This window comes from Lagenorhynchus albirostris, chromosome X (genome assembly GCF_949774975.1).
Source record: "Lagenorhynchus albirostris chromosome X, mLagAlb1.1, whole genome shotgun sequence".
Lineage (NCBI taxonomy): Eukaryota > Metazoa > Chordata > Mammalia > Artiodactyla > Delphinidae > Lagenorhynchus > Lagenorhynchus albirostris.
The window spans coordinates 113,537,682-113,548,729 of NC_083116.1; the positions used below are offsets into that span (position 1 = coordinate 113,537,682).

Below are 11,048 nucleotides of genomic sequence, written 5' to 3' on the forward strand. Positions count from 1 at the left end.
CCCTTGTGGCAGGACCACAGCCGGCCGGATTGGCTCCACCAAACCTTCCTGCCATTGTTCAGTGAATGCTCCAGCTGGGTTGTGTTCATCATAAACCTTAAGTCTGCAATTTTTCAATTCCATATTAGGCTCGGATTCAAAGCCTATTGTTCTGACATTACTGGTGGGGCAGACAAGGAGAATGTCATTGAGTAGCTATTGTTTCAAGTACTTCTTCTCACCCTATCATCCTGGGTCCTTTGGAAAAATAATTTCTGTATGGGAACTCTGGAAACAATGATTGCTCTGGCATTACTTTGCACTTTTCCCCTAGTCTTCTAATTCTTTAACAATACTCAGAGAAAGAAGTCGTTTTTCAGACTTTCCAGATTCAAGTAGCCCAAATGGGGTCACTGGAAAGGAAACACTTCAAATGGAAGCACCTTTTTTTTTTTTTTTTTCTTGGCTGCATGGCAGGTGGGATTTTAGTTCCCCAACCAGGGGTTGAACCTGGGTCCCCAGCACTGGAAGCTCAGTCCTAACCACTGGACCCCCAGGGAATTCCCGGAAGCATCTTCTTAAGTTATGTTTTCATCTTTGCTTTACCACCAGGTTGTTTTTGCACTTTCATCAATCATCTTAAAAGCTAAGATACTGAAACCACATTTTTCCATAATAGGCAGATTGTCATTTAGATCAGTAAAACACAACAATCCCACCTCTCCCTTCCCTTATTCAGCTCACCACTCCATTTAGGCCTCTTCCCACCCTCATTCCACCCTACATACTTGCCTAAGCGAGGGAGACAGCAGTGGCTGAGTGACCCATGCTGGAAGCATCTAATGAATGCCACCAGGTGTGACGGAAACCCCAGACAGATGGGCAGCTTCTGAGGAGGGAGGCTATTCTTACACATGGTTTTTAGTGACTCCATAGAGACTGAACAGCAGCCACAAATAACTCCCCAGACCTTCTGAGGATTTCTCTAGGCTGATGATGCCAGTCCTTGCGGCTGGATTCACAGCTTCTACGGCAGTGTTTCTCAACCCTGGATGCAAATTAGAACATCTGAGTTTTAAAAAAATACTAATGCTTGGGCCTCTCCTCCAGAGATTCTGATCTAATTGCTCTGGGGTGAAACTTGGAAGGAGGTATTTTTTTTTTCAATGCTCCCCAGATGACTCTAATGGGTAGCCAGGGTGGAGCGACACCGCTCAGAGGCATTTGTGTGAAAACCATCACTAAACACAGCAAAGTCCTGCTCCCTTAATCTGCCTGTCTAGTTTTAGGCAATACTTTGACCAAGTGTACCTGACTACCGAAGTCCCAGCAAAAAGAAATGAGAAACTGAGCTGCACACCCGTAAAGGGTTCACATCACACTGAAGTTTCACCACTGCCATGTTTTCCAGCTTGGGTCATCCCAGGCCAATCGAACTCAAATAGCTACAAGGACTGGGAAAATCATGTGGGAAGTGTTCGGGGTATGAAGAACAGCCCAGAATGGTGAGGGGTCATGAACTAGAATGCGAACTGCCACTCTAACGGGGCAGATGCTGCTCAGATCCAGCTGAGGGCTGCCCTGTAAGAATGCCAGCCCAAAGTGGCCAAATAACTTGAGTTTGTTCGTTTTTTAAGAGAGACTAGAAATGTAAATTTTTACATGAGATCTTGCAATTTGAGAAAACTGGCGCACATTAAAAAATATTTTGGGGGGATACACCTCCTAGAGAAAGGGAAATAAAAACAAAAATAAACAAATGGGACCTAATGAAACTTCAAAGGAAACCATAAATAAGACAAAATGACAACCCTCAGAATGGGAGAAAATATTTGCAAATGAAGCAACTGACAAAGGATTAATCTCCAAAATTTACAAGCAGCTCATGCCGCTCAATATCAAAAAAACAAACAACCCAATCCAAAAATGGGCAGAAGACCTAAACAGACATTTCTCCAAAGAAGATATACAGATTGCCAACAAACACATGAAAGGATGCTCAACATCATTCATCACTAGAGAAATGCAAATCAAAACTACAATGAGCTATCACCTCACACCAGTCAGACTGGCCATCATCAAAAAGTCTACAAACAATAAATGCTGGACAGGGTGTGGAGAAAAGGGAACCCTCTTGCACTGTTGGTGGGAATGTAAATTGATACAGTCACTATGTAGAACAGTATGGAGGTTCCTTAAAAAACTAAAAATAGAACTCCCATACGACCCAGCAATCCCACTACTGGGCATATACCCTGAGAAAACCATAATTCAAAAAGAGTCATGTACCACAATGTTCATTGCATCTCTATTTACAATAGCCAGGACATGGAAGCAACCTAAGTGTCCATCAACAGATGAATGGATAAAGAAGATGTGGCACATATATACAACGGAATATTACTCAGCCATAAAAAGAAACGAAATTGAGTTATTTGTAGTGAGGTGGATGGACCTAGAGTCTGTCATACAGAGTGAAGTAAGTCAGAAAGAGAAAAACACATACCGTATGCTAACACATATATATGGAATCTACCAAAAAAAATGGTTCTGAAGAACTTACGGGCAGGAGAGGAATAAAGATGCAGACGTAGAGAATGGACTTGAGGACATGGGGAGGGGGAAGGGTAAGCTGGGACGAAGTGAGAGAGAGGCATGGACATATATACACTACCAAACGTAAAACAGATAGCTAGTGGGAAGCAGCCGCATAGCACAGGGAGATCAGCTTGGTGCTTTGTGACCACCTAGAGGGGTGGGATAGGGAGGGTGGGAGGGAGGGAGACACAAGAGGGAGGAGATACGGGGATATATGTATACGTATAGCTCATTCACTTCATTATACAGCAGAAACTAACACACCATTATAAAGTAATTATACTCCAATAAAGATGTTTAAAAATATATTTTTGGTGGGATAAACAAAGCATGTCAACACTGGCTTCAGGTCCTGGCCAGTGAGTAGCTACCTTACAACTTGCTAAGACAAAATACAAATATATGAACGGAACCGTCATATTCTAACTACTACATCACTAATAGAAGCATCAACTGTGAAAGCTAAAAGAAAACTAAAAGAAATCATTCAATCTAGTTATTTTAAAATAATGAAAATAGGGAGAAAAAGTAAAGAAACTTAAGCCTTCAGAGGTTACATGAACTAGTTCATGATGCCGCAATAGATGCCAGGATTCCAAACTCCTCATTCTGGGTCTGTGTTGACATCAAAGTGAACCAGCCTTGACTCTGTAACTCAGGACATTTCTACACTGAGATGCCAAACGCCACCATTTGGATAACAAAAGCCATGACAGGTAAACCGAAAAGGCCATATCATTTGTATGGTGAGACTTCGACGCCCATAATATTTTAAAATATTAGGGGAAATACTTTCAGACTGAGATTTGTGCTGCATGTTCAGGAAGGAACCTCTCTGGGATATAAAAAGCAAACTCCTGCTACGACCCACTTGCTGGGCAAAGAGCTGTGGGGGAAAACAGACATAGGTCCCCTAGTTTACAGGCCAAAGAAACAAAACCTCATCAGATCTGTCACTCCCTGCTTAAAATCCTTCAGTGGTTTCCCCCAGCTTTAGAATAAAAGCCAAGTACATACAAATTTACTGAGAGAAGTTAGGTAAACAAAGACAAGTTGGTGGTGGGGCGTGGGTTAGGATTGTGGTAACAGACATTCCTCACCTAATGGAAGAGATGTTCCCCTGAAATATATACCTTTCAAGCAAACTATGTATTACATTAAAGCATACAAAATTATCAATACTTGATCACTTTTTAACTACAAAAATAGCAATTTCACATGACTCAATCTAATACATAGCTTAACACTATTATCATTTAGTCCTCTCTGGGGAATTCCATGCTGTTAGCCCCTTCTCCTCCTTCCTGAAATACTCGTTTACTTCCATGATGCCTTGTTTTTCTGATTTTGCCTCTTCATTCATTGGACTCTGCTCTTCTAGCTCCTTTGCTGGCCCTTCCTTTCTACCAGAACTCTAAAGGTCAATTTCCTAAGGCCTAGGTTCTGCTTCTTTTCTAACTACTTGCCTATAGTTTATTTAAAAGAACAAAATGTGGTACCTATATACAATGGAATATTATTCAGCTATAAAAAAAGAACGAAATAATGCCATTTGCAGCAACATGGATGGACCTAGAGATTGTCATACTGAGTAAGTCAAAGAAGGACAAAATAGTGTATGATATCACTTGTATGTGGAATCTAAAAATATGGTACAAATGAACTTATTTACAAAACAGAGTTACAGATGTAGAAATCGATCTTATGGTTACCAGGGGGAAAGGGATAAATTGGAAGATTGGGATTGACATATACACACTACTGTATATAAAGTAGATAACTAATAAGAACCTACTGTATAGCACAGGGAACTCTACTCAATACTCTGTAATGACCTATATGGGAAAAGAGTCTAAAAAACAATGAATATATGTATATGTATAACTGATTCACTGTGCTGTTCACCTGAAACACAACATTGTAAATCAACTATACTCCAATAAACATTTTAAAAAAATAGAATAAGGTAAAAAACTAAAATATCTACTTGCAGACAATGTCCAAATTTACATCTCTAGCCAAAATCTTCTTTCTAACCACCAGTCTGATACATCCAGTTGATAACCGTATACTTCAACTTGGATATCTTCTCCCTGGCATCCCAGATGTATGTATCATGTTCAAGATCAAGCCCTTGGTCCTTTCTGAAATCTACCCCACCTTTCTTCCCCATTTCAGTAAATGCTACTTCTGGCCACCCCCTTGCCTAAGCTAGAAAACTTGGACTCCTGCTCAGCACCTCCCGCACTCTGACCAAGTCCTGATGGTTCTAAGCACAGGATATCCAACGTATCTGCTTCTTTCCATCCCCAATGCATCCACCACAGACTGACACACCTCTGGCTGGAATACTACCAAACCACCGTAACAGCCCCTCCCGTGCTTCTGTCTCTTCTGCACATTACAAATACACTTATTATTCCGTTCTTTTATTCATTCCTCCAAGTTTTGAGGGCCTACTATGTGCCAGACAGTGTTGTATGTACTAGAGATTAAATATTGGACCTAAAGCCCCGATGAAGCTTAGATGTAGCAAATCCCACATCGTGACACTTTCCTACGTGAAACCTTTCAATGGCTTCTCATCTCTTTTGAAAAAGACCCAAACAAATTAACATGACCAAACGGTCATGTCTGACGTGGCTCCTGGCCACCTCTCCGGCCCCATCTCTCAGTCTATCCTCCTCACTCTCCGTACTCACGTTGGTTTTCTTCTAGTTCTTCAAATAAGCCAATAAGTCTTTCCTAATTTCAGGCCTCTTTTCATGACAGTTTCTCTGCCTGGAAAGTTCTTCCCCATCAATCACCCCGTCACCTCTATCACCCCATTTAGATGAAATGGGTTAAATTCACTCAGTTTCTGTCAGAGTGAAGTATTAGAAATAAGCCCTGAAACCCTGGACCTCAAGTCAAGAAATCTGAGTACATGTCCTGGGTCTGTGGAAGGTTTGTCAACAGTTGTCTCATTGGTAAAGAAAGGGATGAACTGCATGCTCTACGAGGGCTCAGCTGTAAGACTATCTATTGCAGATTTCTGTCTTACTGATGAGGAAACCAAGGCCCAGAATAGTTAAATTAATTTACCGTAGTACAATAAACAGCTCTTTCGTTGGGCAAACCCTTTTTCTAACATTATGTGGATGCTACTGGCCTTTGGGACCGAACAGATTATTTTGTACTAAGGGAAGAAATAAAACAGGCATATTCAGCTAAGATAGTAATTCAAAATGTATGCATTAGTATGGAAATAGGAAGTAACAGTAAATGAAGAAACTGAGATGCTTAATTAAATGTACTTTTTTAAAAGATGGTTTATAACGATGTGAACATTCAGTACAGATGGGCACACTGTTTGTAAAATCATTTCCCTGATCTATAAATTCTAAACCTGATGTCACAGCACTTTCATTAGTAAACTAGTTCAATGACCAATAGAAGTTGGAACACAAATGTCTATCTTCCTAGGAGGCAGTGAAGCAGATGTTGCATGTAGGACGTAGACATTCTCCTGACACAAATACCTCTAATCAAAGAATCTCTTTTCTAATTCAAATCAAGTTTATTAAACTTAAATAAGGGAGGAAAACACATTAGGGGGAAAAACCCCAGCTGGCTGAGACTGGTGGCTAAGATACAGACTAAATGAATCATTTCCCCAGAGACCTTAACAATTAAAAATTGGCAAGTCCGGGAACAGAGGGATAATATGACAAGTGGCTCAGTTGACATGTTCATTTAATTTCTGGGGCAAAAGTGTATTCCCCAGATGTCTCAAAAGGTAGTAGGGAAGAGAGCCAAATGTTTATTTTATCAACACACCCTGTGCGACACCTTCACCGTAAGTACACAGAGAGCTAGTTAGTGAAAAAAAATTAAAAGAAATGAAGTCAACAACAGAAACCGCAGGAAACATTCATTTACATAGTTTAATTGGCACCAACTTACGAAAATTTAAATTTCATCCTCTTTCATAATTAAGCTATGTAGAACCCATCAGATGCCATAAATATGGGCCACCTTTTCAGAACACAAGGGATAAAATTGAACAGAAATATTTTACATAGACATCTGAGGGAGGTTGAAAAAGATTTAATTGTTATAAAGTCTTGTTTATGGTATATTTGAAATCTACATGAGACAGCATATAACAATTCTTCCATCTTTGAGAAAATCATGGAGAATACAAAATTATCTTTGAAGAAAAAGATTCATCTGGATACAAAAGAGTCACTTTTAAGAGTTTTTTAAAATGCAATTCTTCTCATCTGTAAGGTCCAATTGTCTATTCCCGGCCCACCTAAATCTCTCTTGTCTTTCAAGGTCCAATCCATCCCCCACCCATAAAAATATGGAAAACACTCAACTTTATTGAATTATAAGCTAAAGAAAGATTTTTAAAATTTTTCAAATTACCAAAAGTTTAAAAAAAATAATGCCGAAGCTTGTGAGGGTTCAATGAAGCAGAACTCTCATGCAGTGCTGGGAAGAATGGTGGGAATTTGGCAATATATCAAAAAGCTTAAAAGAACTCATGTTCTTTGACTTAATAGTTACATTTCTGGGAATCTATCAAAAAGACAGAATCAGATCAGGAGAGAACTTTTTGTGCATAAAGATGCTTGTTTCCATGTTATTTATATAGGAAAATTGGAAATATTGATGTGTCCAACAATAGGGAAGTTGAAATTATGGTATATCAATAATTGCCATTATGATAATTTTCTTCTCCCTGATTTTTATGCTTTAAATTTTTATATGCTGTATTACATCTGTAATGCTGTTTATATTTCATACTGCTGTATTTCTTTTATATTGCTGAATTACTTTTTCTTTTAACTTGTCTCTCTACAGGGAAGTCTTGGTTCTAGTTGATATTTAAGAAAATTCTGTAAAGCTATATTCTCACAGTTGGAGGCAACAACGGGATTATGACAGTGGATACTGTCACCAAAGGAAAGTGAGGTGAGACTATTCTTGAGAAAAATTGACCAGTGTCCTTTGAAGACCAGGGGGTCTCAGAGATTGCTGAGCTCTTAACCGGAGCTGACAAGTGCTGCTTCTAATGTCAGAAGGGAAAGGTTCATGTATTTATTACATCCTACCAAAAAGAAATAGTAGAGAATTAGAGCAGATTTGAACTTCGTGGATTTCAAAAGAAAAGCGATTCAGGTCTAGCCAGTAGACTGAACAAATGGATGCTATAGACTCGGGAACACAGATATATTTGTGAATGCACCTTAAGAATGCTTGAGACTACCAGATAGGTCAGAGAGGGACATTCTAGGGCGGGGGAATCAACTTATTCAAAGGCACAGAGATGTGAAAAGGCAGAGTGTTTAGTTTTACTAGAGTATAAAGAGAAACTGGAAAATGAGATGTGGCACAGAAGGTAAGGAAGGAGCCAATCATGGAAGGTCTTTCGTGCCATGTTGAGGAACTGGAGATAAGGAGCCACCAGTGATTTTTCCATCATGAGAGAAACATGATCAGATGTGTTGCTTGGAAGTATATCAGTTAGAAGAGGAGGGTAAAACTGGAGGCAGAGAAACCTGAAAGACACGATAAGAATTACTGTAGGTTGGATGCATCTTCAGGGCTTGAATATACATAAAGGTAGGTTCAGGGGCTTCCCTCGTGGCGCAGCGGTTAAGAATCCGCCTGCCAATGCAGGGAACACGGGTTCAAGCCCTGGTCCGGGAAGATCCCACATGCCGCGGAGCAACTAAGCCCGTGCACCACAACTACTGAGCCTGCGCTCTAGAGCCCACGAGCCACAACTACTGAGTGCACTTGCCACAACGACTGAAGCCCTCGCGCCTAGAGCCCGTGCTCTGCAACAAGAGAAGCCATGTCAACGAGAAGCCCGTGCACCACAACGAAGAGGAGCCCCCATTCACCACAACTAGAGAAAGCAGTGAAGACCCAATATAGCCAAATATAAAAACAAATAAATAAGTAACAGTAACCAGAAAAAGGTAGGTTCAGAAGAAGATTTAGTGAGTGAAACCCAGTGAGTTATAAAATCAAAGGAAAATGCCCATTTGTGTTTCCACCAAAAAGGATCAGGAATTGAAGAGCTATGACCATGGCAATAAAAAAAAAAACTTGTTAGAATTTGAAAACATGAAACCTTCCTATGTTTGTCTGCTTAAGTCTACGGTAGTTATAACATATGTCCACAAGGTCTTTGATCCTCCTTCAAAAAGATGGAGGTTAGTTCCACACCCCATGAATTGGGCCAGTCTTGGTAACTCTCCTCTAACAAATAAAATGCAGCAGACTTACGACATGCAAGACTAGAACATAAAAGGTAATACAGCTTCTAACTCACTCTTTTCCTTGAGATCCAGACACCATGCTGTGAGGAAGCCCAGGTTACATGGAGAGACCACTTGTTCCAGCCATGTGCTCTAACATAGCTCAGCTGAGATCCCAGTGGACAGCCAGCCTCAACCTTAAAGCCCTTGAGTGAAGAAAACCTTTGAGTTGACTCTCACCCCACCCACTACGACTGCATGAGAAACCTTGAATGAGAACTGCCCAGTTGAACTCAGTCAACTCCTTGAACACTCCTCAAACTGTGAAAGATAATAATATCAAACAAAATCTAATAAAATATAAAATAAAATAACTTGGGGGTTGATCGGTTATACAGCAAAAGATAACCAGGACATATCCCATATGTTTCTTTTAAAATGACAAGAGTCTATGGACTTGTCTTCAGGAACAGGACAGAAGGTAGGGAATTGGGTAGTACTGAACCCCAAGCTTAATGAGAAAAGAACTGTAATGAACAGAATGGCAACAGGGGCCTTCCAAGGGATCTTAACGCTAGAAATGCTAAGACCTTAACAATAGAAAGACACCAAGAACATGTTTATCAAACTTCAGGTAATGCAAAGGAGGTAGGAAAAACTAACTCTTTAAGGGTTAACTTAGAATTCAGCAGCAATTTGATCTTGGTTTAACAGAACAGATCATACTGTGGAAAATACTACTGCTACAGAGAGGTAACAAAATGCTAAGGCCAACAGCTGCCCTGAGGTTGCCTGCAGAGCCTTGGGCCCCAGCAAAAAGAAAAGCTGAATGGGTTCCTTTGTCATGCCTGGTCCCTCAAGAGCTGTACTCACTGTGAAAAGGGGGAAAATTTCAGCTGACAGTTACAATCAAGTCATTTGCCTTTCTTAGTCATTTCTTTGGTGGTAGGAGTGGCGGCGGGGTCTCTCCTGATAATCTACAACTGTAAGCCAGTACTCATGCCAAACTGGACCTGGAAATCACCCAACTTCCAAGAACTGAAAAACCACAGGCAGAGATTTACTTTAAGAGGTCCAGAAATCTCACAGAAGTAAACACAATTGCTTTCTGGAAGAAAGCACATTAAACCCAGGTTTCAAAGAATTCTCATAGGTAACAGTTTCCACAAATATTACTCACCACAAAAGAGAGGGAGCAAGAAAGGCAGAGAGGAAGGAAGAATATAAGTCACAAAACACACAGTGAAATCGGCCACTCATTTCAAACCACTTCATATCCTCTTGGCTTTACCTGACGCTTGAACAAGCTGCCACTGTGATAACTAGCTCTGCACAGATTCCAGCCAATTGAAATCTATACTCCTGAAGAAAGGAACACGTGGACAGTGCCTCATTTTATACCTGGACATTGCACCTCTTGCCTCCCTCCTGCAGCCCCCTGCAAATATCACGCAGTCACCTCAATGGACGCAACCTGGTCGTGAGAGAAAGCTAACTCTTTGCAGGTCAAACGTCGACCAGTGGGAGCTAGAAGCTGGAGGATGAACTGTTCTCCTTTATCCCCACCAACAGAAACCCTGCGCTGCAGGTGATTTGGCTCATCGGAAACAGGACACTCAGGAAAGACAAACAGAATGCTAGCAAGAGACGTTCAATCAACAAATTCTAGGGACTTCCCTGGTGGTCCAGTGGGTAAGACTCTGCGCTCCCAATGCCGGGGGCCCAGGTTCGATCCCTGGTCAGGGAACTAGATCCCGCACGCCGCAACTAAAGATCCCGCAGGCTGCAACTAACACCCGGCACGGCCAAATAAATAAATATTTTTAAAAAAAGAAATTCTAAAGGATGCCCTTCGTGATGAAGGAAGATGACCACAGAAGGCAGGTGTGAGATGCAGGAAGGAAAAGTGAGCCAGGACTATGGTAAACTGTGAGGAAATGGAAACGAATACTAGCTATAGAAGGCAAATCTAGTTTGTAATCTGTGATATCAAAAAATAAGATATAATTAAAACAGTGGACAAGAAGAGGAGAGTCAGAACTGGGTAAGGGAAGTTAAAGCTTTCTCAAGTCCTCATATTCTTCAAGAACAGGGTAATTATTGCTGCACTTCAGGCTTCATGAAGCTAAGTATAGAAGTGTCACTGGATGATCAGCTGGATTCTTCCTGACTCATTTTTGAGACCCCAGTAAGGAAACGTCAGACACCAAGGTG

General features: G+C 40.8%; 1 long non-coding RNA gene across 1 annotated transcript in view; it reads left to right on the forward strand.

Annotated features, from left to right (window-relative positions):
* LOC132513559 (uncharacterized) overlaps nucleotides 1-7,539 on the forward strand; it is a 172,581-nt gene extending 165,042 nt beyond the window's left edge. The window contains exon 6 of the long non-coding RNA XR_009538502.1: nucleotides 7,429-7,539. This is a non-coding gene — a long non-coding RNA (uncharacterized LOC132513559). The remainder of the gene's footprint in view (nucleotides 1-7,428) is intronic.
* Nucleotides 7,540-11,048: the final 3,509 nt, after the last annotated feature.